At 37.2% G+C, this 6,909-nt stretch overlaps 1 long non-coding RNA gene across 2 annotated transcripts; it reads right to left on the bottom strand.

The window, feature by feature from the left end:
* Positions 1-313: 313 nt before the first annotated feature.
* LOC106014335 (uncharacterized) lies at positions 314-6,279 on the bottom strand. Of its 2 annotated transcripts, XR_003497272.3 has the most exons (5): positions 6,133-6,279; positions 5,430-5,553; positions 5,225-5,310; positions 3,716-3,909; positions 314-619 (listed from the first exon to the last, which is right to left on the bottom strand). It is a non-coding gene; the product is annotated as an uncharacterized lncRNA (long non-coding RNA). The 2 variants fall into 2 exon arrangements; XR_005265823.2 differs by lacking the exon at positions 314-619 and having other exon boundaries at positions 3,416-3,909.
* Positions 6,280-6,909: the final 630 nt, after the last annotated feature.

Genomic DNA, 6,909 nt, shown 5'->3' with positions numbered 1-6,909 from the left:
ATGCTAAATCTCTCTTTTCCATAGTACTAGCCAATATCCTCTGCTGGTGTATTGTGAACGAGATCCAGTGACTCAATTTAATTCTATCTTTACACCACACTGATGTAGGCTCATTTTTTCCTTCAGCTTCCCTATAATCCCCTGCTTAGCAGCTCTGCAGCTCTCTTCGCCCCTCACTGAGCTCTCTGCGGCTCGCACAGCCCATCCAGCTATCGCCCTCTCCTCCCCATGCTACTGTGCAAACCTTGATATTCTCAAATCGCCTCTCTGCCACAGCTTCACCACTAAGGCACTCATTCCATTGGCAAAAGAGTTTACACTACTCTGTTTTGTACGAGTGCAGCTTATCCCAGTAGTGACATGTTTAAATCCCAGGACAGCTAAACCCTTCAATACTGTGGTCATGTATGACATGTAACTAGATAGATGCATTACCCAGCAAGCGTTTCTCCTGCTCCAGGATTCAGAGGGGAAAGCTTTTGCCAGCTTCCAGCATCATTTCTCTTCTCCTTCACATTTTTTTGTTTGTTTGTTTCCTTTCTCTTTTTAGCAGTGTCCATTTGTTCTTTGTAGCAGTGTTTTCACCATCATTCCACCAGTTATAGTAGCTACTTGTTCCCTAATAAAAGAGAAAATATGCAAATCAGGTTTGCCACCTGATTTTTACTATAAGAGAACAAAGCTTTTCCTATCCCTTATTTTTCTTTTACTAGAAAAATCCTGAAATAAAGAAACTATATGGTGCTTTGGATTTTTTTTCTGTCTGTTTGTTGTTTTTGCTTTGTTTTGCCACAGAGTCCCAGAAAGGGCCATCCCACTTTACAGCTTAGAGAAATGATTTAGTCTCCATGCTAAATCAGTCTCCAACTTCTAAGCAGAGACAGCCAATTGTGCCTAATTGTGTGTGGTAGTTCGACGATATGGACTACTGTTCATTGGAGATTGAGCTGCTCATTTCAGTTAGGACCACAAATTGAACTCAAACCAAGGTCCCAAAGAATAAAGCATGGTGTTTTATACATTAAGTCATTCCTCCTTTCTTACTTGGCCCGTGAAATGAATCAGGGAAAGATTATTTTCTGGGTAAATTGGTAGTAAAACCCTGATGCAGACAGTTCCACGATTTGATTGCAGCCTGACTTCCACTTATTGAATATCACATCAAGCAGTGGTTCAAGGGTTTCATATGACAGCTTTAAAATCCACAAAGTTTTTAAAGGTACTTACTACATTGTGATCAGGTCACAGATCTAAATGTCAGTATTGTATGCCTGATTTGCACATTTCAAAACGATTTAGTAATTTTTTCATTTTATCTGCATGCATGAAGTGATTTGGAATACAGAAACAATTTGGAATCATATTTAGTTTGTAACAGTTCAATTAACTTAAGTGCTGAAACATGCTTCTTTCTTAGTAACTAGTTTAATTGGTTACTATTGCAAGAACATGCTTTGAAAGAATGCCTAAAAGGCCAGGGGCAAACTAAAGCCCACTCTGAAGAATCCATGCTCCTGCATAGGCATGTGTGAAAAAAAAAAAATAGCCAAGAACCTCTGGGTCACAGTATAGTGTATGACTGCCAGTGGAAAAAGGACACGTATACTTAACAAGAAATAGACTGCACAACAACTGCTCTTCTGTGACTAGTATAACCTCTAGTTCCCTTTGACTAAATTTTATTACCATTCAATATGTAAGCATGTGAGAGCACAAGGTTAGAAAACCTTAATGATGCTTTATACACTTAAAGCTTGATCTAAGTGGTAAGAACAAAGATAAGGGAAAAAAAACAATAGGAGTGATTTAGAGGATATTGGCATGTGACAATGGTAAAAATGTTTGTCTAATTAATTTCAGGAAGCATCTGCTTTTCTTTTGAAAGTGACTTTTATTTTTCTAGAGCCATTTTTTTGTTGATGTTTTATTTATTTTATTTTTCTAAATGCACTTGCACTTCGAGCCTTTTTTTTTTTCTTAGGCTTAAAAATAAAAAGGATGTGTCTTCAGAGATAGTAAATCATCATGTACAGTAATTCTGTTCTGTCACAGATGAATGAGGAAAAAATTTGCATGGATTTTTGAGCCTCTATATGACTGTAAAGAAGTGTTTGGGAATTTGATGAGATTTTTTCATTTTAGTTAGCTTTCTTTCACAAATGCCCACCATAGCACAGTGCAATGATATAATTAAAACCAATGCCAGATTCTGCACTGGAGAGGACTTGGGACTGTATTTATATATTCTGAATTCTCTAGGCCACTTTTTTTCTTTTTTCTTTTTTCTTTTTTTTTTTTTCCTGCATTATTGCAGCTGCAGTCTGGTCTAAGCACCAACACTGTGCCTACACTGCTGAATGATGAAGGTACAAGGAAGAAGCCAAGACATTTGTCTCTGAGACACCAGGAAGGAAATTTGAGAAGAGTAGTATTTTCACTGGCTCTCTGCTTATGGAAACTACATTCCTTTGCTTCTTTAGGAAGGAGCAAGCTATTGGGTCTAATGTATTCAGCACAAAGAGGGCTCATAGAAATATTTATGAAATAATGAGCAAATGTTCTTCACCTCAGGTAACAACAAAAGTACCTACTGTTAGGGACTGAAGTGTGGTACAACCAAAGAGCAGGTCTCATTGTATCTAATTTCATCTGTCCAAATTTCAGGTCTCTAAATTAGCCTCTGTGTTCCTTACATAGTTAATGAAGAGAAATTGGCACCTCAAGAGGCAACCAATCGCTCCTAATGACTGTACAAGCTGCATGGGGTAAGGAGGTCAAGAAATGGCATAAGTCCACTGACTGGGGGTGAGTCCAGGTATACAGACTGGACTAAGTAACTAGTGCTTGAGCAGCTAAGGACAGGTAAAATGCAGCCAAGTCCCTGAGAGCATATAGCTGTTCATTCCTTCAAATGAGAAAGAAAATATACTTGGAAATATAAGGAAACAAGATTGTTCTCATAACCAGAAGTTTTGTATACCCCACGCTTTCAGACAGTATGTTAACAGATGACAATGATGTAATGTTATAAAGATATAATATATAATAATAAATGACACAGGGTAAACTCATATTTCTGGAAAATAGGCTTGGAAAAACAGGTTTATGTCAAATGTATTCTTAATTCACTACTAAGACCAATAAATTTGATATATGGGAATTATAGTTGCTTAATTCTAGAAAATGAATGAAGTAACTTCATTTTGAACAGGTATTAACTGTAGCTGTTTTTACAGACTTAACTGAAATTGCAGTAACATAACTTCAAATATTGCTTTAAAGATTATGTCACTTTTCACTCATTAAAGAAAAATGTTTCATTGAAATCATAGCTGATTTTCAGTTTCCTTCCTCCAGCTTTCCAGTTTTACCTTACCAAAAAATAACAGGAAATTATTGTTGGTTTTTTAATGAAAAAAGAGGTTTTCACTGAGAAGAGACAGAATCAAGAAATCAGTTAATGGGCTGCCTTGACACACCTACTTTGAACAGGAGACTGAGAAGCTGGGCTTCTTATGGAGAGACCTTCACATAACTGAAAGCCCAGACATACCCAAATGCACAAACTCAGTGGAAATTCTTATCCATCAGAGGCATCAGTTCAATTCAAAGTTTAAGGCATGAAATGAATCCAGGAGTCTGATGCGGAAGCAGTGCCCTAAATTTGACGAGACTGCAAAATCTTCTGCATGTTCTTTAGGAGAAAGAACCATACCTGCTCAACCAGGAGTCTGCTTTACAAGATGGGTCAAAAGAGAAGTATAAGGTGAGGGGTGAACAGATCCTAGGACACCAAGGAGGCAGATTGTCATGCAGGAAACAGAAGAACCAAGGAGAAAATGAAGAAGAAATGTCCAGAGGGAACACTGCAGAAATTTTCAACCCATGGTCTGGGAACTCCTCAGATTACTGTCAAAGGACAATTAAGGAAAATAAGTGCACTTGTGTAGGTTTAGCTTTAATGATATAGGTGTCCACGACTCCACTGGAGAGGAGGGACTTAGGGACTGAAAGTTGACTGAAAAAGCTGGTATTAGTCAGCTGCAGTTCCAACAGCCTCTTTTCCCCCATTGCCAAACCCTAGTTTTGATTTTGCTCCTTGGCCTAATATTTGGCCCTTGTTTGCTTATGTAAATGAGAATGTTTAGTACAAATTAGCATTATTGAAAAACAATTGACATCTAAATTAGCATTCTGCCTCTCATTTTACACCAAACCAGCTGGGCTTTTTTAGATAAACCCTGAATCAACTTAGCTGCAGTGTTTATGACTAAATGGCTTCATTTTTTTTTGGCAAAGTCACCCTCTTTCTCCAATTTCATAATGCCAGCAGCAATTCATATCTATCAGACCATCCTCAAGGGTTGACTGGGGTTGTTCCTGTGAAAGCAGGAACAGCTTCTGAATGCAACTCCTTCCAGAATTTGTTCTCCATGGCGAGTTGAGAATATTTTCAGTGAACAAATATATAAATACATGCATACACATACGTATTTATGCTGGTATATACATGTGCGTATACATATATACCCCCTTGTCTATACCACTAGAAAAGAGTACTTTTATTTTGTAATTAATTGTTAATTGCCTCCATTTGTCTATCCACATTTTATCTAAATACTGTTGAAAGTGAGCACAGTCTAATAAGGAGAAGTACAAAGAGAGTGAAAGGAAAACAATATATGACTGCAGGATGCCAACAATTAATCCACCAGAGAGTTTTAATTTCAGATATCCAGCTGAATGGGCTGGCTGGAGGCTCTACTCTGCCCCATTACATGATTACTACAAAGTTAAATGAGAAGACAGGGAAAGCCCTTTGTTACATATGCCCTAGGAAAATAGGTAAATATATATATATATATATATATATAAATTATGTCATTTCAAAGTAGTATGATGAAAATGTAACACTGAAGACTTCTGATGAACATTTTATCCTCAAAGAACACTTAATTCACAAAGAACATCTCTCTAGCAAAGTAACCAAAGGCTTGGAGAAAGAATAAGAGCATTTGCAAACACTTTGTAATATTACCAGACAAGAAAATATGAAGACTGTAAAGCATGAACATTTTGGAACAAACTTGTCTTTGGGATCTCAGATAAAGCACTTTCCCAGAGCCTGTTATTCCAGTGATTTCATCAAAAGCTAAAGGAAAGCTAGTGCAATGCTGAAGTGATAAAAACACAACAAAGAGATTGTAAAACCATTGAAGGATACAGCAGGGGTATCTCTGAATCTTTAAATACTTTTTTCCTTAATAACAGGCATTCAGCAGCGCTGGACAACTATTTCCTTTTAGAGATCTGAATAGGAAAAAAATATTGAATGGGAGAGGTAGATAGATCTTAAATAAATAGGATAAAACCACATATTTTATAAACAAAGTAAGATATAATCAAAAGAAATGATGTTTTCTACTTACCCCTCAAGAATCACAGTAGTAGCACTCAAAAATAGAGCAGGTTTATTTAATGCTGAGGCTGTATGAGAAGTATTACAAAGCATAGACTTTACAATCATTGTTGGTATGGGCGTCATGGGCGCTCCTGCAGAAGCCAAAGTGCTCCCATCATTTTCTGCAAAGCTGTAGTGATTTGAGATATCTGGGAAGGCTGTACTGAGAAACCACCTGGTGCTGTTGTGTCTAACAAACTATTTTGGTTTAGAGATGCTAGTGATAAGTACTAAAGAAGAGTGCTGCAATAAATAAACAAACAAATGCATTCTTAGATATAGGAGCTGGAACAAATCCTTACAGTGTCATCACTGTGAATTGAATATGTTGAAAGAGACTTTCCTGGTTTATGATCAGGGATAGGAAATGACATACAAAATACTGCAGCCAAATATGAATTTAATCATAGAAAGAAACAGGAATAAAATAAATAATAATAACAAAATAAAATATAAAATAATAAAATAAATAAAACAAAATCCCTGTTCAATTGCCAGATATTGCCCTTCTCCCCCACCTCCCCCTGAAAAATAATGGAGGAAGGGGTTCATAGGAGTTCATTAGCTAAAAATATTTATTGCCAGTTATCATATCTTGGAGTGGTTGATGCATCTTCCCAGATTTAAGGAAATGACAATTTCCGTCAAGTTGAAGTGTTCTCTGATTGTACCTGCACACTGCCAGCCTTGGAGCCTGAATCCCCTGGCTTGTTCCCACACCTGCATTTTGGGAAGGCGCCAAGACAGTGTGGAAGTACTTTGGTGCCTGCAGTCTTGGGGACACAGGGTACCTGCAGAGCAATTTCAGTAGATGCTAATTCAGCACAAGTGAAATACAGGTACTGCTGCTTTCCATCTTTTAACTGTTTGTAGGCTAATCAGGTTAAACTCAAAGGGCCTGGGTTTGCCCATTAGCAACAGCCTGTAGAGCACATAGATATAAATGACATAAATAACATTATATTACAAATTTATAAACAAGTGCTTAATAAGTATTTATTTATTTTTAAAACAGCCCTGAATTCACTTACTATGACTGCAGATATACAGAAAACAAGTTTGAGACGAATGATTACAAATGCTGAAATTACCAGGAGTTATGCAGTTACTGCATATGTTCTGACCTAAACAATACCGTAAATGCTCACAGGCTGCCACGACCTCAATGCAAAAGGCATTTCCTTTGATTCCATTTGTTATGGTGACTGAGGCAGGAAGACCAATCTTGACAATGTCAGCCAGGGTGCAAGTGGAATCAGGGTTCCTTGCTGGCCTGCAGTAGTAATTCTTCTGCCATGTATGAATGTAGACATAGCCTGCAGCCTTGTTTGGATGGCAAGCTATAATTAGAGTTTATGTTTTATTGTATCTGATGAGTTTCTGAATGGCAAAGCTCAGATGAGGACTCTACATGCATATGTGTATATATAATATATAATATATATGTA

Source organism: Anas platyrhynchos, chromosome 4 (genome assembly GCF_047663525.1).
Source record: "Anas platyrhynchos isolate ZD024472 breed Pekin duck chromosome 4, IASCAAS_PekinDuck_T2T, whole genome shotgun sequence".
NCBI lineage: Eukaryota > Metazoa > Chordata > Aves > Anseriformes > Anatidae > Anas > Anas platyrhynchos.
Note: the sequence above shows the minus strand (reverse complement) of the source record. Positions and strands in the feature narration are given on the sequence as shown.